This window comes from Acyrthosiphon pisum, chromosome A3 (assembly GCF_005508785.2).
Source record: "Acyrthosiphon pisum isolate AL4f chromosome A3, pea_aphid_22Mar2018_4r6ur, whole genome shotgun sequence".
NCBI lineage: Eukaryota > Metazoa > Arthropoda > Insecta > Hemiptera > Aphididae > Acyrthosiphon > Acyrthosiphon pisum.
The window spans coordinates 25,459,838-25,484,739 of record NC_042496.1 but is presented as its reverse complement, the minus strand read 5'-3'; the positions used below and the strand labels follow the sequence as shown (position 1 = coordinate 25,484,739).

Sequence of the window (24,902 nt, the reverse complement as noted above, 5' to 3'; positions counted from 1 at the left end):
AAAGTAAAAACGAAATAAAATAAACTTGAAAGCTTACATTTTTTAGATTGCAGGACTTTTGGTGTACTAAAATAAAAAACAAAAACTAGTTTGATAATGATGTGTTTATAAATATGCAGTCACTTTTAAACTAAACTACTAATTTTCTCCAATTTACAATCAAGATGAAATAAAATATATAATATTAAAGCTCCATTAACATATGAATAAGCATACGAAGTACGGTTATAATTATTATTGGGCCTTATTCGAAATTTTTTAAATGTTAAATGTTAAATGTTCAATATTAAATATTTTCAGACCACGTATTTCAATATGATAGTAGGTATACAAATTCACTGGAAAGCGATCTACCACTATAAATACTGGTATACTGGCATTTATTATAAATTATAATAATATATGTATATGTACCTACAAAGTATTTTAAATATTTTAATTCGATAATTTCACCCCATATAACCTAGCCGTTTATGGTAGTAACATAATACGCGCACTATTTATCGCCAATAATATTGTCACGATCCGTTCGAGCACGAGAATAAAATTTCAAATTTATTCACGACGATATAGGATATAGTGTATAATACCGTATAATATTATTATATAGCAGATCAGAATTATCAGATACAAAACCGTACAATTTGCCTTTAAAAAAAATGTAAAGCGCGCACGCGTGCACCACTGCACTGCAACAGCCATGCAATCTATTCGAATATTATAATAAATGAGGGCGACGGCAAAAAATGAAAGTGATATAATTTCTCTCGTGATTACAGGATATCCGTCGACGGTCACGAATGAAGTATACACGTACGTTCATGAATACTAGTCGCGAACCTCAGTCATTTCGAAAAGAGCTGATGGAGTGCATGCAGGGTGGTTCCTGAAACCACCCCATTCAAAGGATTTTAAGACAATTTAATTTGATTTGGATTTTACTGTGAATACCTACGTATAAGTATAGTTTTTTTTTTTAAGCAAAATAAACTATCTCGTTAGAAAATTCATACATCAACGGATCATAACCGGAACGGCGAATAATACTGTTATTGTAGGTGTCCGACTGCTCAAGTTGTACACAGTGATGATCGGAAGCAGTGGCGTAGCCAGGATTTTTTTTCAAGGGGGCTGATCAACTTTCACACTTTTACACATTACATACGTACTAGCACAGATAAATGGCTGAAAAGTGTTAATACTTATAATAGGTACATTTCATAGACTATAATACTCACGACTATCATAGACCATTAAAATAATTTTTAATTTTTATTAATATTCGGGGAGGAATCTGCAGCTTTCTCAGCCCCTCCCCTGGATACGCCACTGGTCGGAAGCCATCATAGCAAGGCATAATCATCGCGTAAAAAACGCATATAATATATAGGTAGATCGGGTGTACCTATAGACTCTATTCGTCAGGCCGCTTATGAATGGCGATTGTAATAAATAATTACGTATATTATCGTTTGGCCGCGACGTTCATAATAATAATATTATATTGTCTCGACGGCGACGATGGCGGGTGGCGGCGGAAGCGGTGGTCGAGTACGAGCACTTCCGGCGAGTTCCAGTCGGATTTCCGCGGCTACACTGCGCGGTCCTAAATCCTGACCACAGCGGATGTGACGACGATTGTCACGTCGTCGTACACTATTGTAGTACATGTATATAATATTATAATACTCGTATATTATTATATTATTATACGTACACTACCGAAATAATACGTCTCCCGTCCACCGCAATCGAGTTCCGATTGTTACCCGCCGCCATCGCCGGTGGTTATTTTTTTCCACCGCGTCACCGCCGGGTCGTATATATATGCATACACAATGATGTACGACGGACAGTAATTAAATGCGTGTCGGTGAAGAAAAAATACAACATCGTAATTTTTACTATTAATTACTATATCGTTTTATCGAGTCGTACCTACCTATAACTGTCGCGTGTATTCCAGTCGAATAATATTATTGTGTACGACAAATGTGCGAGCGCGTATAACATACAATATTATTATGTGTTTAAAAGCGAATACGATGGCACGGGAAGGAGGCCAGTGTGTCCGAAGCCTACATTCCGACGCGGACGGCGGTCGTCGGTCTTTCACCGGAGCCGGTGGACACGCGCGAGTTTTATTATTTCTTTTTTATCATTTTCGTAAAAATGTGTCTTGACCGATCGATTGTTGTTGAGAGAGAGGCATCAAGCACTGCCACTTTTAACCAGCTTTTAACCGTTAAAAAAATGCCCATGCGATAACTGTGGTAACTGCAGGCGTTGTATGTTCTACCACACTATACGAGTATAACATTATTGCTATAAAATATTATTGAGGCAGTAGGTATTCGCGACGTGTATTCATTTTTTTTTCAATCTTTTCATGGACATAATGTAATTACTCAGAGTATATTATAATATCATGCACGAGTTTGAATTCCGTTTTTATTTCTATTCAAACCTATAAAAATGTATTTCCACCGACGACGACGAAACTTGTAGTTCATTAAAGTCTCGTTTAATAACAATTGAACGTTAATGCAATTAACATTGTTAAACTTGTTTAACTTATTGTATTGTTTAATATCAGATTAGTCTAAAAAAAATACATCAAGAGGTTAGGTCTGATCAAAGAAATATAATTTTTGTTGGAATTGAGTGTCGCGTCCAAGTCCTACAATATTATGTATAGTGACTAATAATTAGTATAATAAGTAGGTACCTGGTAATTAGGCAAACTTATTAAAGTTTTAAATTTTTCAATTAATTACCTATCATTTTATATTGTTAAGCATATACTGTGCACACAGCACACTGCGCAATTAGTAAACATTTAATGGCGTACCTATTATCATTTGTCACGTTACCTATACCTTGAACCTATTTTAAACATTCGTCCTTCGTTGATACAAATTATAGTCAAAATATAATATACAAATAATCAATCAAGTTAATTATGTTAATTGAGCCATCTATGCAAAATATGTCAATTTGAATAGGTATAATTGAACTATATGGTACCTACATACAATCAATATTATTAAAAAAAAGATGTTATTATCAGTTTACAATGACGTTTATTGTTTAGAACTTAATGACAATTAAATATTTACATTGTCATACCACATACATAAGTACACGTTTATTTGAAAATTGTTGTGGGATGGATTCAAAATATGTATCTAAGTTCAAAGTCGTATTAAAACGGTGTACTTAGTACTTACCTATCTATAACAAAACCTAGTTTCAACGTCATGCACTAAAAAAAACATCGAAGTACATTGAAGTCGTGATATTCTAATGTTTGTCAATCTTTAATAGAAACACTCAAATACACACACACACGAAATACGTACACAGTGTTAGTAGTGTAACATAGTAACAGTAGGTATATTATAATGTTATGTTAAACGTAAATAATGTATTGTGTATACATTATTGTAATTTAATTAATAATATTATTATCATACGTCTATGGACTATACGCGCATTGTGTATGAATCGCGTGACCATCTACGGGTTTTCCGTTCACGTTGATTGGGAACCAACGACATTGGTCTTTTCACTTTTTTTTTTTATTTTTCTTCAAACAACAATAATCTTTTTAACTAATTTTACTTAACTTTTACTGGATTTCTACTCTTACTTAAATAAAAAAAAATTAGATTAACATATAATGCATAACAGTTGTAATAATTAGTATTAGGTTCTGTCAATAAAAAAGAATACACTAAAGTATAATAAATATATTTAAGTAATTAATTTAGTTCGATACTTGATCCTTATATGTATTGAACTATTTAAGAAGGATAATGTATACATTTTCATAGTTGCTAGTTAGAAAAAATCAAAGAATACGTAGGTACAGCAGTACAAGTATAAAATAAATAAATATGGATTTTTATACCCAGAAAGAAAAATTAATATTAGATATTTTATATAAAAAAAAAAAACGTATTCATTGTGACGTATATACAAAAAAAAATTGCAGTGATTCACATAGTGGTAAGTATGTTCAAAATTATATCGATATTCATTGTAAAGCATAAAATAACAATAATAATAATAATATTATTAAAATATAATTCATATAATTTATAATATGTGCGTACCTACTTATGTGTTGTGACAATACCTAATATTCATATTTATTATACACAATACACATAGGTAATAGACAGTATTATTATATCAATGATCGAACAAATTTTACGTTGTCTCATCAAGTGTGGTCGTTTTTAGTTGTCAATTTTTATCAATTATGTTGAAATATTTACATCACATTTACCAGTAAAAACAAAAACTTGTGAGCCTCAGAATCGACAGTCAACCGGATACCAATATACCACTCCGTGGTCTTGGTAATCTTGTTGTACATTTCGATTCACGCGATTCTCACTCAATTCGTGTTCTTTGAAGTACGCGGTCAGTAAAACCATACAATAATGATACAGAGGAATACAACTAAAAAACCTAAACTTCGAAAAGCCGAACCACGATGTGGGTCACGTATATATATTTTTTTGTTTTATTCTTAATTGATCGGTGTAATTATCCACGCATTCATGTATTTCATCAAGGCTCTCTTCGAAGGACCTTATATGCATTTTTGACAATCGTTTACTTTAATACTTATACACCTATATACATATTATATAAAACGACAATGATAAACAAACCTGTGTTGTTGTTGTTGTTTTTATTTATTTACTATTATTATTATTACTATTACTTTTTTTTTTATATCGCTTCTCGACCCGTCGTACTTGCAGTACAAAAGTAGCCGACCGTGGGTCAGGTCCGCTGCGGGTGCCATGCCGTTACCCACCGTCGGATATTTTGTTTAATATAGGAAACTGGACGTAATTTATAATACGACGTCAATAATTTACATCCCTATCCAGGAGGGCAGTGATTAATCAGTTGGTACCAACTACGAAACATGTTCCTGAGATCTTATAAAACACTGAAGTAGCCACTAGCCATCAGCAAGGTTTACTGTGTACGACGACCAATAAACGTACGAATGACCGTATATACTATAATATACATACCGACAGTGTTCGGTCCAACACAAGTGTCAGCCGATAATGTATTTTTAAATCTTAACGCATTAAAAAAATAATAATAATAAAAACCAACTAAGCTTCATTACCCCGATCGGTCGGTCTGCATACAGAACGTCAGAACCAGTTTACAAAATGCATATCTAATATGAAAACGAAAATCACTGGGAACTCGTAAAAAATTCACAGTATTGTGAAGTTTCAATTGTTGTTAGGAATAATACTTAAAAAACCATATTATCATTCAAGGGCATCCTTAATTATTATTACACTACTTAGAGGTCGATTTTATATCATGTACCTACTTTATTTTCCATTATTTAACCTTCAAATCGTGTAATATGGAATACAAATTCAATTAATTTATGTTATTTGGTCACAAAATATTCCTTAATTAATTTAAATATCTGTATAACCTTTCATTTGCTGTATCCACTGTACTTATATTTTTGTAAATGATAAAATAATTGCATATTGTTGAAAAGAAAACCGACATCGTTGTGCGTTTAAATAATAGGGAACAGCAGCAGGAAAACAAAAAATGTCACCTAAGATACTACACTGCTGATACGTCTGAAACCAATACCGATTTAGGGATAAGTGTTTGAATTTTCAACTATATGGCTTCATTTATAAGCTAAAGAAAATGGAAAATAGTATGATAAAAACGGCACTTCAGGTAATAAGCGAGGAATAATAATAGGAGGAGTCTCCTCAAATAATTCCCTATAGGTACCCATAAAAATATTAAATAACCCCGGTATCGAGTATTTTACAAAATTAATTTGTTCTTATAGATTGTATTTCTTTTAAAATATAGCAGAACGATATATTATAATAATTAAAATTTTATTTTTTAATTGGCTTGTGTTTTTTTGAAAATAAATACTGCTTAAAATGTGGACTAAACAATAAATAAATTAGTGTATGATATTTTAAAAATAGGTAATTAATAAATATTCCTGTTTAGTGTCCCTGAGCCTTAAGTATATGATTAAAATAAATAATTTCGTTCAGTTTATATAAATTAGCCAATTTAAATTTACCCGAATGTCATAATGTGATTAACAATATGCACAAATAACATTTTTATTTTATCTTTCTTTTTAGTTTTAAAAATAATTGTACGTTTTCTTAACAGCTTAAGTTAAGTGTTGAGTGTTACTTAAAATTAGCATTTTTTTTTAATTTCTTAAAAATGGAAAAAAATTGATTTGATATTTTTAAATGTAATAAAACAACCAAGAAACATGTGATTTTCCAGTAATAATCTGTGTACGTTTGATAAGAATATAAGCATTTAAAATTTGCAATATTCACATGTTTCTAAAACTTATCAAGTAGGTACTGTGCGTGTATAATATGATAATGCCAGCTATTCGCACTTGTGTACATATTTAAATCTAATCATGTATTCGCACAAACGAAACATTATGCGCGTGTCGAGAATAAAATATATTTATTTCGTACAGCCGGAAATATTACGAAACGCTCAAAAACTAAATCAGCACGTCGCCATTGTTGACGAATATATATGAATAATAATATAACAATTTGTATGATATTATATTATTATTATGCGATGTTAAAACCGACAACACACCCGTTTCACTGGTCAGTGACTTCGAGTATTAAAATGAAAAACGATACACTCGATATGTAAGGAGAGGAAATCATATCGAAACTCGCGTTTACCAGTGCGCCATAATGTAATATCATAACGTCGAGTATAATGTTATAACCACATTGGACCGGAATCGAAGGTTGGACGGTTGGTTTAAGACGTTTTTTCCCATGTGGTTAAGAGTAAAACGAGAATTTAATACGATAATGTATTTTGATCGTTCGCTAAACGTTGTAGTGTCGAGTTAATGGTTATTATTATTATTTTTTTGTTTTCAGACATAAAAAAAAAAATTATTGTTTTGTCTCGAATACACGATAATATCATATCAGCCGTGTACGTATGCGATCGGCGTGCACACTACGTGGCTTTAAAAGGCTGAATACGGAATACTGTATAAAAACGGAGCCTGTGTAACCGGGGTTACCTGTGTTTTTTTTTTTAAATTTTATTATTGATTTGGCCTAGAAATCGTTTGGGAAATTTGTCACGCACGTAAGTGCATTGCAAACACGCGCGCATTTCGCGGAGACAATATAACAATAATAATCATCATAATAGTATAGTACTATTATACCTACGTATTATGGTAGCGGTCCTCGCGGATATCGTACACAGTTTTTTATCACTTAATCGTCGTCTTTGGCTTTGGTGTTATGTCGGACTACGGGTATTATATATTATATATATTTTTGTCTCGGTCGTCCGCATATAAAATAATATACCTACACAATAAGAATAATATCCCACTACAATATTGGTGTTTCGGCCTCGTTAACGACATTGTACGATTGCCAGCTATATAATATTTGATATAATAATTTATTATTCATATTATATCATAATATTGTGACACGTGGATTTTCACGTCGTGTCATCGCCTCGCCGTCGAGATAATATTGTGTTCTTTCTATATTGTGCGTGTTACGATACGTCATAATGTTATTATTTTCTGTCGTAATAATAAAAAATATGTTCGAACGCGAGTCGTGGTAAGTACTATACGTCGATACGGCGAAGTTTTGTGTTGCCGATAAACGTTTCGGGGAATGTCCGCCTGAAAGGGAAAACGGAGCGGTTCGAAAACGGCGATCCGCAAACTGCTGTTTTCGACACGCGGACCGGTCTCGGCAGAGCGGGGCGAAAGCATTAACGCTTCGGCGTCGATTGCAAGCCGAGTGATATTATGTATTTATGCATGCACCCACCTGTACGCAAAATAAATATTATATGTATATAATGCGCGCACGACTACCGTCCGGTTTTGGGCAATGTGTTCGAAAGTCAAGGCCGTGATAATAAGATCGCAAAAATAATTTCCCTTTTCTGCAGCAACAAGTGCGCGCGCGTGGGAAACGTCGTAGATACTCTACAGATAAGTATCATAGAATAATATTTATGTATACGGTATGCTGAAGGAACAACGTTAGACGGGTAAATGGTTGACGCTAAAAAATTGCTCCGAACGATTTCGCGGAGACCACCTTGGCATTCCGAGCGTCAGACATTATAATATTATGTTGAATACAATTCTGCAGGCAGCTAGTAGACTCCTATCAAAAAAAGTCAACACTCTTTCTATTGTTATCAGTAGCGTGGTGAAACCACTTAGATAAACAAAGTTATAGTAATATGCGCCCCCAACAATTCCATCAATTTCCATACTTGTATTTAACAAATAAACATTTACGTTTTAATAAATAGTTTACCCGTATTGTATAGGTACCTATAAAGGCGTTATATTTTCAGATACAGCCGTCTCTAAAATCCACGGTAATCATGCCTACCTATACGTACATAAAATATTTATATGGTCGCCGGATACTGTATATCATATTATAATGTATAAAATATCTTTTTCTATCATTTTATATAATATTATTATGTTTGAGACGAGCATTAAATTGATGTCCCGAAAAGTCGACCTATATAGATCCCCCCCCCACTCCCCTCCCGATATCACAATATATCATAAGAAATGTACCAATTGTTGGTATAAGAACGTCAGTTGCTTAATTCGTATGTATAATGTATAATGTACTTATTAGTTATTAGGTGCACAATAATATTTGGGTACATTAAACTATTTTGTGTTCAGCCGCGTGTGTTATTATTTCACAATATAAATTAATGTATAGGTGTGATCATCACGACAATTCTGTCGTCGATTCGGTAATAATTCATTAGTGGTGTCGTCGTCCACTCGCGGTGATGTTGTTTTCATTTCATTAGAGGTACACCGGCCGTTGTCGAACCGTAAAACAATAATAATATTACATTACATTACATCGTTATTGTGAGGTAATATAGGTTATGTTATATTTTTATTTTTTATTATTAATAACATTATAATATTATTATAATTTAATTATTTTAAGCCAGTAGCTGAGTACCATGACATTCGTGATGTGCACTGTTACTAGTGTCTGATGGTGATGTAAATATTATGCGGAATTTCGATAATTCGTCGCCGCCGCAGGTTTTCACAACGCGAAAGCGCATAAATAGAGCGCACGCGATTTAACGCATTTTCGAGACTACATATATACAGTTCTATACACTCGCCTAGATATATTATTATAAACAGCCCCCCAGACAGCAATTTTTCGTTTAATAATATTATTATGACATTATAATCACGAATAATATTAGTATAACGTTATTATAATACTACCGTTTAACAGGCAGCATACCAGCTAAAGATTTTTCCGATTGAAGGTCCTTATAATATTATTATAATCGCCAGAAGTGCCGCTTCAGAACATTGACAAATAGTACAGTGCAAATCCCACACTCGTATATATCGAAATCGAATAATCGATATTTCCATCTAAAAACTGCAACGTTACAGACGATCCACTTTCCTACTGAAAACCCTAGTATATTATTATATCATCATTATTATTATATATACGTCTTGTCTCGGTTAAAATGTTCGTTCGGTTCCGAAGTGTCCGCGTCATACTTTTATGCGCACCAAGCGGCGGCGTTAAGATCGCGCAATTTTTTTCACCTCGGGTATGTTTTTTCTTACACAATTTATATCCTTAACTCGAGTAGTCGCATTCCGATTGTCTGGACCTCCATATTGGGAATCACGGGGGAGGCAAAAACGTCGTCTCTTGGAACGTATAATTCCGTCAATATTTTTACGACACAAAGCTCTATAGCAGATATGATACGAATCCGTACAAAAACGGCCGACACAATAATACTCGTTTGTTTGTTCTTTCATATATTTATAGTTCTAGAGTATTATTGTTATTTATATATTATATATATATATATATATTGCTCTTAGATGCACGACGGCGTGAAAACTCTTGTATATAATATACAACAAATACCATTTTCTTATTTGCCATCGACACACATCATTACAATCGTGTCCGTCCGACCGTTTAAGTGCATTATGATTACACTGTTATGGACTAAAATATTATTATATATATTATGAGGATCATCTCCCCTACTCACGGACCATGTTGGATGCTTTCGCCCAATTTACCTTTGATCCGATTTGTTGGCTTGTAATACATTTTATTTTTTATTTTGAACACTCGTTCAAAATAGGTCCTTGGTCATGCCATATAGGTATATTTTTTTAAACGCCGTTTTATCGCGCTCGAAACATATGTGCCCGAAACGTCATCGTTGATATAATCATCGTCGACCGTTCTACAATATAATATTTGTGTTATTTACGACGTTAATTTATACGTTCAAAATTAAGTAGGTACTATTCATCGGATTTATATCTCTAATCGTACCTACTAGGAAGACTACTAGGACATATAAGGAAGTATTATAGATCTGATCTAAGCTGTAATCCGAGCGATGATAATAATATTACACATTATGTGTAGACTGTAGGTAATAGGTATATTATATGCATGTCGATCATATCACATACAGTGTATGGACAAAATATAAATTATGTTAATGTAATGCAGACTGCAGTTAGTAATTATCTACCAAATTTCACGAAAATTGGAAAACCATGGAACGCGAAGTTTCTCCGCTGATTATTCTGAACACTATTGTACCTATATAGAGTGATTATTACAATGTCAAGGACAACATTACAGAGTTAACGACCAATTTCAATTCATAACGTTGGATCGCATACGCAATCTTTTGGCACTAATATTCATTATATTGCATTGCCATTATATAATAATAATTAATATAATACATCCATAACTGACTTTTTATTCTATCTCTTTAAGCTGTAATAATTTAATAAATCAACTGACATTCAATATGTATTTTTTTAAGCAAACTATGATTCTATAACATGCTCTGGGTGCTGTCAATTAATAAAACATCATGCATATTGTCATCGACTAGAGTCAAATATTATATAGGTATAGGTACTTATTATAATGCCTACGCTTGTGTACAATATAATAATATATATATTTGTATGGGTTTATTAATTTTTTTTATAAGTTTGTAATTTTACTCTCTTAAAATAATATAATATACCTACATAATACGTTTACGCATCGTGTATTCTAATATTGTCATTATTGTATTTAATAAGGGTGATAATCATACGTTAGTAGTATAGCGTCAATACAAACTACTGCGGTATTGTTTTTTTTTTGGTTTTACCATCTGTCGTCAACCATAAAACATCTTTTCAAATTAAATTTAAAAAAAATAAAACCCACATACACGATACCTATGTTATAGGTCTTGATGAATCCGTTTAAACGTACATGGGTAAGTACAGGAAAACCATAAAACATACGTGTATTCAGAGGTTACAGTCGGTTGCGTATTTATTCATTCCTTCTTTTAAAACCGTCGCGTCGTGCACACCAAACAATTAGTAAAGTCAAAATTATTACAAAACGACGTTTCGTGAGCGGAGGACGTCCCCGAACGCGCGCTGCTGTGTTATAACAATATATTATAGTAGTGAGTGGTTAGGCTATATAGGTTCATAAAACACCGTTTATTCTGTGGAAATGAAAACAAAAGCGGTGTACACCTGTGTATTGAGAACGGCTCGGCGGCGGTTAGGTAAACACGGCCTATTTCCGATATAATATATCGTATTGCACTGTACGCGCATTATTAATCTGGCAATTCGTATTGAATGTCAAACCGTGTACTGATGTGTACGTGCGCGTGTGTATTATACTGTATTAGGTATAATATAATATTATTATTATTATTATTATTCTCTCGTCCACCGACGTTCACGGTCTGACATCGTACCTTCCAATACGTTTATTGTGTGTATAATATTCCACTAACGGGGCGAAAACGTTTCGAATCATGCGCGCAAACGGCCACAATAATATAGTTCTATCGATACATATATATAATATCATATATATGTACATATTATACTGTTGTTGAATCGACAAAACGCTGACCCACATAATATCATCACGTACACACACACACACACACACACACACTTGCTCAATTCCGATTTCCGTGGGAACTATAAGTTATCGAGACCGATTCATCGACGTCATTGACGACTCGACTTGTCGCGACGTAATTACGAATACGACAGCTGATGCAACGCGGCGTAGGGGTGCGAAAAACAGACGTCCGCGAAGAATTACCACGCGAAGTATCTACGAGCGGTACGGTGTCATCAGACTTTAGTTAAGTATTCAAAAATCCATCGCGTTTTGACCGCAATACATAACATTACTATTAATGTTGTCATAATATTGTATCGTAGTCCGCGGCTAATCGACCCGCGTAAATGCGTAATTATTATCAAAATTGCGAACCACCAATTCAGTTTGCGTCATTGACAATTACCTACAAAATTATAGTATTTTTATATCCCACATGAAGCGCATATTATACAATGGGTAACAATTAGTGTAAATATTAACCGCTCATTAACGAGACATGTCATTGTTAATATTGTTATCACACCGAATATGATGCCGGCGGGCGTTTTTGGCTCGACTGGCCACTAGTGCTGTCGACCAGGGCAACACCGACAAATTATATTATTATTATGGAAACGTGTCAGTCGCGCAACTGCAGAAACGATAATATGGTGGAATATCTTCAAAATATTAATATTAATATTAGATATTAAAATAATATCATCGTGCTATACCTACGTTTTATATCGCTTATGCGGTTTATCGCATCACTAACATAAAATGTGGAACAACATTAACTGCGACGGGATATCTTGTGTATTCGTGATGTTGAATCAGAGGTGGTTTTACAGTGTTATATATTTAGTGGTGAAAAAGTCATTGACACCCACCCATCAACCCCATCTAATTTGTAGTTAAGCTTAATATATGTTTTAAAAGTAACTATTAACTGATAACTGATTACATTTCAACCACAATAATCTTTGATTAATTTATTAATATTTTCAATCACTAGTTGACAAATTATTAATAAACCACCCACCCCTCGCTACATTGAGAATCGCATCAAAAATTGTATAGATACTCAAACCACCAATGGGTGGAATCATAAGACTACCACGCCGGACGAACTGGTTTTCATGAGAATAAGGGCAGAAATAAAATGGATATTGTAAAAAAGTATCTCTCGCGATGAATTATTTCTCTTGCACTTCTCTGAGACTATTGACTGTAAGCAGAACACAAACACGCGTGCATAAAACGATCCACCTCGTTTCGGTCCGGAGACTTCTTAGACTATAACTATATGGTTGCGCAACGTCTCCTATACGCCTACCTACCAAGAGTCAGCAGCGCCGGAGATCGTGTTTCCACCGTCTCAACCATGGTATACCAGCTATATAACATAACCGTATAGGTATATAGGTACACGGATCGCGTGTCTTGTGAATCTCTTTCCCTCGCTTCGAAACTGTAACACGCGGGGCGCATCGAGCCGTTTAAATAATCGAATAACAACAACAACAACAAAAACCGTTGTACACAATATGTATATAATACTATATAATATACACATAATATATTATTATTTATTATACACGTCATCGCACGTATAGTGTGTATACCGTATAATATTATTATACATTATAATATATATAACTGCCATTAAAACGACATTAACTCCACGGCGGAGGTGTATAGCGACTTCTGACTATCGAATGGAAAGTAAGGTAAAGTAAAAAAAAAACACAAAATCGTACCGACCACGACTACTTGCAGTACTACACACTACATAATAATAATAATAAATTATTTATATAAAGCACTAAAGCAATGTGTGACTTCTGTGGTGCATGCGTTGTCGTCGTCATTATAATATGTGACGGAGATTTTCGCATAGCCGTCGACGTAATTGCCGTTTATTCGGAGCAATTTACATGTTTCTTCTGTTATATGCGCGCGCGAACGTGTGTATTTGTTATAGGTACATTTACGTGCATATACATATTATATTTATATACATAGGCATTTAACGTTCCCATAGTTCACGATTGGTCTCGGTCTGTCACGGCGTTAAATTCTCTACGCGTATGTGTGACCCACATCGGCGGGCGCGCATCGGCTTTCGGGCGCGAGCATCGCTGGACGAAACGAGTCAAAGCCGCGACGGCAGCCCCCCCCCCCCTCCTCGTCCACCAGGCCAGGGTGTATGATTATTAAAATCCGTGGGAAATTATGATAATTAATAATAATAATAACGATTTTGTAGTGTGTGCATATGTCTATGTTCTATATTGATTATACCGGCTGCGATTATAATATTATACATCTAAGTATTATAATATTACGGTCGGGAAATCGTGTCCAATCGACGGGCGCACGCATCACGCGGTCTTCGAACGTTTATTGAGCCACCACCGCGCCGCCGATATGATAATGCCATTAGGTATTTGACATTATATTAATAATAAATAATAGTCGTATGGGATGTACACGTTCGACAAGCTTGAGAGAAGAAGCGCTCGAATCGGATAATATAATAATAATATATTACCTACCCACAGTAATAATATACGAAAATAGTTCCGTCGAAGTGATGTTCCATCTTCCATGTACAAAAAAAAGTTTTTAATTCGCATATCCTCCGTCACGCGTATGCATACGAGTCTCGACGAGTACGAGAAAGTTTTGTATTTATTATTATTTTCAATAATTCAGTCAGTAGGTTATCGTAAATGAAAACTGGTAATTTCACATTATGTAAGCCTGATAAAACTCATCGACACATGTATTGAATACTAAAACGAATTTGAAAATTATTATTTTATGCACTTTCATTCAATTGTCGCGACAATTAATATGCCGATTAACCCGTCTCGAGTGTCGCAATCAGTTTGATCGCAAACCTTTTCGTTACCGTGTAATACCATGAAAATATAAACATAATATATATATATATATATATATATATAGGTAAAGAAGTAGCCGGACGTAGTTGCCACTCGGGCAAGTAAAAATGTGCGGCTTTATGTGCACGTAACCGTTAAATTTTTTTATCCGCGGGATCGATGTAGTTATAAACGAAATTTAGTGGTATGTTTTGAACAACAAAATAAAATATAGAAATCCAACCGGGGGAGGATCTATAATTTTGTGTATAAAACCAGAGACGCGTTTAAAAATACTAAATATTCTTGAAAATATGTTGATCAGACGGGTGGGGGTCGCAATCGAACCACATCCCACTATGTTCCTCCCAATTGCAGACCGATTATAATTTCCCTAATTAATTATTACATAGGTACAATAATTGATATTATGCGTACTCATTATCCACTTTTATTTTTAGCGTTATTTTACATTATTTTGTATATGTGTGTACAGTTTAATATACGGTACAGCACAGAATGTTTTTTTTATATAATATATTCACATAAACGACGTAAAGACACAAACTGCACTAACGAACCAGTGCCGTCCGATCTTAATCGTAATAATTATATGATTTATTTCGTTTTTCTCGACAATTATAATATTACACTGCGTAACACTGTAACGTATAGTATACCGGCTACAGGGAGTAAGAATACACTAATACACATAAGTAGACTTTTCTCCGGTAAACACTCCAGAATTTCGGACCGGAAGAAGGTCGCTAATGGATGGCATATTTTCTACATAGTTTACACATGTAAAACCTTATACGTAATATAATATTAATTAGACACAGACCCGGTGCGTATATAGAGGCACCTATGTGCGCCGTGAAAACGAGAACGAAACAAATTATTGCGATGGTTAGGAATTTTTGTATTTATCGTTTTCAAATCACGTTTCATCTCTTAGAACTTTGATGACGATCAATCCACTCGAGTATAATAATAATAATATTTTGATGGATGACCGGATTAACAGCGTTCTATTATTGTTTTTAGGTTAATATTGGGTTAATACCTATACACCGTAGCGGTGTGTCTGTAGCTCTCCGCTTTTACATTTCAAACACACCCTCGATATTATGTATAATGTATATAGTATTGTACACATAATATATTAATTATATTATAATGAATAATTTTATAATATTTTTCTTTAGTATAAATGTATAAGGTACCTAGTACTTTTCCGCAACAAGCGTGCCCATGGCGAATATCAGCATAAACTATATAATACAAGTACCAGCTATATAATATAGACCTTGTGTGTACACCCGTCGCCTTCATCTCCCCTGGGCTGAAAGGAGAGTATATTATAATATTATAAACACGCTCGACATTGAGTGCGGCGTCGGCAAATCTGAGGAATCTGAGGACGTCGACGGGCAGCTTCGTATATAAAAATATATAATGCACACAGTTCTGCGGTGAACACGACTTACGTGATCGAAAGTGTCTGGTTGGATAGGAATAATCAAAAAAAAAAAACGACATCGAAACTGCAACGTTATTTAAATCTACATTATACGAGCACCTGTATTATTCATATTATAATATATAGTTTACAGTACGCGCACAAATGTGCGGACGATGTGGTTTTGCGGGTATCGACTATATCGAATAGCGCAGCAGAAACGAAGCTTATAATTTTGTAGGTACCTATACAAAATGAAAAATAGGAAATGCCGGATGTCGAAATCACACCGTTTGAGATCGATGTTAGATAAGAAATAACAATAATAAAAACCAAACACTTCCGAAGAACCATTATTTTTATTTTTTTGTCATCGTAATAGGTATACTTAGGTGTTAGGTTGATTCATATTTTTAACTCGAGTTATAGGACGTTTCCTAGTCTTTTCAGAAGTATATCGTTTACAATTTTTATGCACACCATACCACTACTGGTTACATAGTATTTATTTTAACTGTCACCGGATACCGTTGTTATAAATCAAAATATTTATGTCCACCGCGGCTCCGCGCATATTGTTACCCGATACGTTTAGCAATTTCCAACCATCGGGTGGTTACGACATAATTGTAAACACACAGTGATAATTCACCGTAATTCAAATTAAATAATATAATATAAGTAAACAAGTAAACAACGTTCGTAAAAAAAAAACTATGTATTAAATATCTTTATGTTACAAAATATTTAAATTTCAATAAACATTTTTCTTAAACGATAAAAAAATAATGTAAATAGTCAAAATAGTTAAAATTATAAGCAAAATGACTCAAATATACAAAAAATGACAAAAAAAATTTTCTTAACGCATCGTTGGAGGTAGAGCATCTACCTAATTATTTTTTATCGTCGTCCTTTGAGGTAGGTACTATAAGGGCTATACCTACACCATTAAATTTTTAGATTTTAAATGGAAATTTTGAATCTACTTATTTTCGGTAGGTATAGACATATATTCAATATGTACCTACGTCCTACACTTGAAATAACGAATTTATTCAAAATTAGTTCAAAATTCATTTAAAACGTGTTTTTATTTAGCTACTCTCATTAGTTGTTATTGATATATTATAATGTATAGGACATTACAGGTATACATTAACTATCAAAATCATTATTTACCTGTTAATATTATAAGGGTTTATTACATTAGCCCTCGCGGTGTCCTCGTTAGTAGTAATAATCACTGTATGTCATAATATTTCGAAAACTATATTCCATCCGAGGCGGCGATCACCGAGCACTGTTCATCTGTGTATTCTTAAGACGTGAAAAATTTAAATTATGATAAAAAAAAAATTAAATGCCAATAAAAAGTTAGACACAATCAGTAATAAAAATATGGTTTATTAAGAAACCGCGCACTCCAATAATATATTATCAAACCGATTATTATTATAATTAACAACAAAACACGCGAACGGAACAATAACAACAATATTATAATTTTGTATGCACAATGTAATACATATACGATTATGTTATGCCGCACTGGGTGATTGCACGCGGGTCGACACCTGTACGAAAACTGAGCTCGTCTCTGGCGGTTCTTTCACTCGCCGCCGTCGCAGTGCCGGCACTCTCTCCCGGCGCAACCTGTTCCGCGAGCGCGCGCGCCACACGGCGACGATTATTTATTTGTATTCGATTCTAAGCGGATGGATGGACGGATGGACGGCCGGCGGGCGCTAAAGAAAGGATTACGAGTTGAATTTTTTGCCGTTCTAACTCATATCAGTTAAAAACGACCCAAAGAGTCATCAAAGATTAGACATTTTTTATTTGTACATAATATTATACTATTAGTGAATTACGGAAAAAAAAAATATGGATTGGTGGTTTTTTAATTGGACCGCTAAGGAATCGTAAAAACTACCTAGGTATATTTGTTTTATAAAGTGTATTAAAATAGCCAACATAATTACGGAGCAATTACTATAGAGTTGAGAAGGTTGATATCGATGGGTTTATATTTATGGATATAATATAAGGAAGGACAGTGTAATAATAATATGTGGCTAAGGTCACACATATAACGGTTTTGAATGAAACTTTTGATGAAAAGTAAGTGCATAATGGAGAATTATATTAAGAGCAAGAAGATAGTAGTGCTGAGGGAGAAGATTACGACCAATGCTTAGACGGGAGAAGGAAACGATAAGAAATCTGATAGACGCAGGGAAATTTATGAGAATATTGAACTGCGTCAATATCAATATTTATTGATGATAATCGAAAATTTTAATTTGCTATTCAAGAGCAAAATATTGCTTATGAAAATTGTATTACATCTGATATCGGTGTTATTAGTGTCCAGTACCTACTCTTTAAAGATCAAATTATTTTCCATAACTTCTGAATAAAGTAGGTACCTATAACATTAAGAATTTAAAAATAGAAAATAATTTTAATTAATTTTAGTTCCTACTTAAGATTATATAAATTTTTAAGAGTATATTTATTTCAAAATCGGCTAAAATACACCTTAATATAATGCACACTGTGTTTTAAGAATTACTCCTAACATCATATATTTTCTTGTAAAAATCATTTGGTTAGTCGAAAGGCTTTAATAATTTATTAACGATTAGGAGGTATCTCTTAATCTAAATCAAATTTATCCAATGATTTCATACGCGTCGTTTTACTCGTACAGACCTATTATCGATTTAAAATCCATATACGCATCTGTCAAGGTATGAAAAAAAATCCAATTGCATTTCTTACCTACTGTTGTATAGTCATGGCCCGCAAACTCTTTTAACTGAATTTTATTTGTTCAATCAAATTTTCCAGTTGAATTAACTTCCGCTTTGCAATAATATAGGTACACTATTTAGTTTTCTGCGTTTCACTGTATATAAAAACATTGTTGATGACCGATACTAACTGTGTCTAATTTAATGTTTTGTTTTTCACCATTGGTTCATTAATTTATTTGTTCTTACTTAATTCACGCTTGATTATATATCTATATAGAATATAATATATAACCTATGTATTCAAGCATACTTATTAATACTTTTTGATTTTAATTTTTTTCAATATGGATCATCAAAAGGCTGGGTGTGAGTTGATTCCCGGGTCATTAAGAGGTATCTACGAGTTGATTCCCTGGGGTCATTTTATTTTTTTTTCAATATTTAGTCAAATATTCAGCCTATTAGTGTAACCCAAGAAACATTACGAGGTTGGCTGACAAGTTTCTTAAAAATGTTGTTTTTTTTTTAGTTTTTTCATTTTTTTAAAATTATTAGTAAAAAAATGTAAAAAATTATTCTTAAGAAATTTAGTGGTTAGATAAAAAAATATTATTAAAAATTTTTAGTTATTTGGTAACAATTTAAAACACTGTTTTTAAAAATTGGTATCTGGTAATGAGATTACCAGTATACCGTGACATCAGTTCTCTCAAAAAAACTTGAACTGTTTACCTACGTCCTTGGTATACCTACAACAATAAGGAATCAACTTGTACATATCTCTTAATGACCCGGGAATCAGCTCATCTACTGCGAATCAAAATGTATCATAAAATAACACTTTACAAAATAGCACCTTTATTTCGGATAATACCAGCTATGTTTTGTTTTCAAATCCAGTATAGGTGCATGCATTTACATTAAAACAATTAATACCTATGAGTATGACAAAATATAAAATTAATTTACAATGTATAATCTATATATATAAAGGAAAGTGTACTTTACCAATAATCAACGCAGAGCCGAACCTATTTGAGTTATCGACTTGAAATTTCGAGGATAGATTTTTATAATTATTTCATCGGGCACTTAGAAAGGATTTTCCGAAATTTTGTTTTTAAAGAGGTGCTCAAACAGGGATCTTGAGGTTCACGATGGAAATTTGAAATTTTATTTTTGTTTATAAATAGTTGTCATTGGTTACAGCATCTACAGTAAAAATTAGTATTAATTTTTTATTGGTTTCCATTGGAAGTGCACGGGATCAGCTAGTTTATTATATTTGCTGTCAGTGAAAAGAAGGTATTTTAATAATTTCTATTATACTTGATATTAACTGCTAGTATATTATTATCTTATATATTATATTATTATATCATAATAGTCTTACTTTAATATATTCTGATTACAGTGTGTGTGTTAGAATAATTATCCGTGTAAAAATAGCGTAAATTTAATTAATCAATAAGAACACGAAAACCCAATATCAACATCAAAATTATCGAATATACGACTTCTATCACCAAAAATATAACAGGTATATATAACACAATTTTAAAAAGATAGGTGTGTAGAATATTATTAAAAATTGATTACTGAATATTTGTTAAATTTTTCACCAAATATCCATTTGAATTTTCCAGATTTTAAGTACCTAATATTCAATAATATATTTATGTATAATGTATAAAATATGGTGAATTGTGTTTGAATGTTATTGTTATTGGTGATATTTTATAAATTATAAACCATTAATAATCTATCACACATTTTGACCCAACTTTTATCTGATGATTGTGATGTAAAAGTAATTAATATTTTGATTATTTTTCAACCAGACATTTGGAGGTTTAAAATTACAGATTCATCAAGATCAATGATTCACTGCAGTTGACTGGCTTCGTGAAATAGCGAATTTCTAATTATTATTTGAATGATGAATGATGTGAAATGAAATATTTTAAAAAAATACGAAAAAAAAGCAAAAACGATGTAAATAATAATAATTATTTACATTGTAAGTCCTACTACAGTTATTAATTTATTATATAAGTATAAAATAATAATATAAAAAATATTTACTACCTCCTAGCTTTACGTTTTATATTTTTAGTGACATATGGTAGTGATTAAAATAGTTACAGCCGATATTATACGAGGTTTCGAATGTCCCTATTTTCCTGCGGTGTAGACTTTTCCTCGGCCGAGTACGCGGAAATATTTGTTTAACTGTTTGGACTGCTGCCCACTATACAGTTCAATTGTTCATGTATACGCGCAGCCAAGGCACGGACAGTATCAATGTCATCGTATAAAACGCATAGCTACTGACCGACATTGTCATGGACGTCAATATACATAATATAATAATATGTGTGTTTACTGTTTATTGGCTTTTAGCGATTCAGTAATAGTGCGAACGATATCGTTTATCCTTCTACACTACGTACCTATAATAATATTGTCATCGTTTTTTTTCGTGGGAAGTAAGTTCACTGTTTGGCAGAAGATCAAGTAGGTGCCTATATAATTGCATTGTCAGTATCTAGATATAAGACCTCACAATATAGGTTTATTTAATGGTCCTGCTGAGACGCGTTTAAAAAAAATTAAAAATCCTGAAACTATCAATAGTTTTCTATTTTTTATTTCCTCCTTCGATTCAACAGTGAGTTAATATCGAGTGATCGATTTCATTAAAACTCAACGGAAGTTTGTTTTCCGAAGCTCTACGGACCGTTAAATTATCGTTTCATTTACTATGCAGTAAATATTATACACCGTTATTGTACAGAACAAATCTCCTTCATTGATATTTCAGACTAATAATGACAAATGTTCAAAATGTATTTTACTATTTCATATCCGATTGTATAATATACTATGAATGTGAGTACGAACAATATCTTTAATAATAAATTATCTATGACTTTGTGTTAATACTTTTACAATCTATTAAAATGTATATGTATAGGTATAATAATAAAATATAGTATATTTTTTTTTTTATCCCGTGGCAACTTAGGCCATTGGGAGAGGGGAGGTACTGTGTGTTTTTTAGAACGGTAGGTGAGTGTTACACGTGGGTGTATTTTGGCAGAATTTCGAATGGGGCACCCGTAGGTTTCTGCCATGCCCCGGGGTGGGGGATGGCAGCACTTGTTCTCCGGACACCGTGACTTGCCCGGAGAAAAATGCCGCCCAGTGGCCGAGAATCGAAACCGCGACCAGCAGCGCCGCAGCCGACGCGTTAGACCGCTCGGTCACCTCGTCCCCCATATAATATATTAATATCGATTTTGATGCGTTATAAAGACATTTGTGATGAAAATTAAATTCACGTATCTGAAGACTGAAATATCAGCTGGATTAATTAATTTATTCTATCTATCCATATTCTATATTGAAAAAATGCAATGTGTGTGTAACGGCCGCTCTTAGAATGTCCGGTAAGTGATCCACTGTCAAGTGCATGGCGTGTATCGCACTTATGGTTCTGCAGATATTTGGAACATAGGTAATAACTAATAAGTAATAACTAATACACTTACCCGAATATATGCACTTCGAAGCCAATTTTTTAATTTTGGTATTTCAATGGAGAGCTCACAAAAAACTGAGGCGGTTGATGCAGGTCTCGTGTTTTCTTGTGATACAGGCGGGGAAGAGAAAAGGTTGAACGGATTTTTTGATCTCGTTTAGTTTGGTAGACATTTAATGCCAATCCATTTGACACAGAATTAATATGATAAGTAATATAAAAAACGTGGGTTATTTTCATTTAAAATATTCGGATGTGCTATGATTTATAATACATAATGGACAAAGACGGCGAACAGTCCGCAAATTTGCCGTTTTTGTAAATAGAAGTACCGATATTATAATTTGTATTATTATAAGCAAATAACGTAAATAAGCAATTAGTCTTACAAGTTACATTATGAACATCGTTGTGACTCATGTTTATCTTACCATGATAGTGAAACAAGTAGTATTTTCCAAATTCGTGTTAGTACCTACCATTTATTTTCGTACACTCGCCGAGGAAGTTTTTATAGGAGTGGTTAATCAGTAGTAAATACCTAAATAACAAAATAAACACAGCCTGTCCAAAACACTTACCTATATATGATTATCGATAACATTATAATATGCTTACAAATACAGCATCTTAAAAGGTACTTATATACCTACATAATATATTATATTTATGTATAGGTACACATCTTATCGTGTAGCTATACATTATTAGCATTATTAAACGATTCGCGTTTAGAGGCAGCCATCGTACGACGAAGGCGGTGTTAATGCGATATCGGTACATATAATATTATATATATATAAATTGTACAGGATGGTATTTAATGTATCATGTACCGGACAATATATTATATAAGAAAATATGTGGAAGTTTAATTTTTTTTCAAACTTTTAAAAACCTAACAATAATTAGACATTTTTCCATGCGTCTAGTATTTGTACCTATAGGTACTTAAAATTAAATTAAATTAAAATGTCTTGGATTTTCTTAGACTTGACTGGTGAACGATAAAATAATCACCCTGTATATACTTGCGGTATGTGCGGTATGTCATAATAATAAATAATATGTTCATTATATACGTATATAGGTATACCAGCGTCACATTATGTTGTATTGCGCGCGTTAGCTCTAGACGGAAAGGAGTTTGGACACGACCGGTAATGGAATCATCAACGTCCACATTCCTGCGAGACTGCAGCAGCCACAGCAGTCGACTTTATGTCGGCGAGAAGCATGTATATAGATACTAGATATATAGGAGCCAGTGCAGCACACTATATCGTATTATAATATATACATGTCCGTACCATATTATTCTTAATGAGATGTATACTCTCGTCCGGGCATGCATCATCCATCGACATCCACACTAGTGCAGTTCTAAAATCGATTTCTAGCAAAAATTCATTTTTCAAGTATTTCCCAATCCATTGGCCATTATAAAATATTTTCCCTAATATTTTCAGAGTCTACAGTCTCAGTCTATATATATTATTAAGAATTTTAATTCTTTAATCATCCACTTGAATCATAATATCATTATGATCTTGCAATGATACGGACAAGTACCTACAATATATATTATTAATTATAAAAGCGATTGAATTTGGTGAACCCAACTTTGACGTTAAATTTTCACGCATAGGTAATTTCATTTTTTTTCATTTTTTTCCTCCATATATTCATTTATTTTATAGATATTTTTTTGTCGTCGTTATTTATCATGACGTGTCGTGTAATCTCCACAAATATATTATTATTGCCATGATTATCATATTATACATCGCACTTTTGGCCGCGTAATATTAGGTCTAAAGTCTTTGCGCGCCATCCGCTGCTGTAGATTATCGTTATTATTATTATATTTTTTATGAATCCTGAGGGCTTTTTTTATATACCTACCTACCTATTATATCCATCGTTCGCCCGGTACACACGTTCCACCGATGGTTCCCGGTGGATCGGTATCGTTGATCAAATTATTTATAAAATCATCGGGTAAGCCTCAAAATTTGCGTGCGTACGATTGACGACCGTGGAAAATCGTTTTGATCGAAATCGATATTATATACAAATGAGTATATCGTGTACATGTAATATGGACGTATACCGCACGTTTTATATAAAAACCATACCACGCTGTTGTGTCTCATTAATACGTCATTACGATTTACGATA

At 33.1% G+C, this 24,902-nt stretch overlaps 1 protein-coding gene across 1 annotated transcript in view; it reads right to left on the bottom strand.

Annotated features, from left to right (window-relative positions):
- Window positions 1–18,016, bottom strand: part of LOC100574642 — a 31,608-nt gene extending 13,592 nt beyond the window's left edge. Inside the window, exon 1 of the mRNA XM_003241782.4 lies at window positions 17,598–18,016. The gene's annotated coding sequence lies outside the window, so the exon portion shown is untranslated. The remainder of the gene's footprint in view (window positions 1–17,597) is intronic.
- Window positions 18,017–24,902: the final 6,886 nt, after the last annotated feature.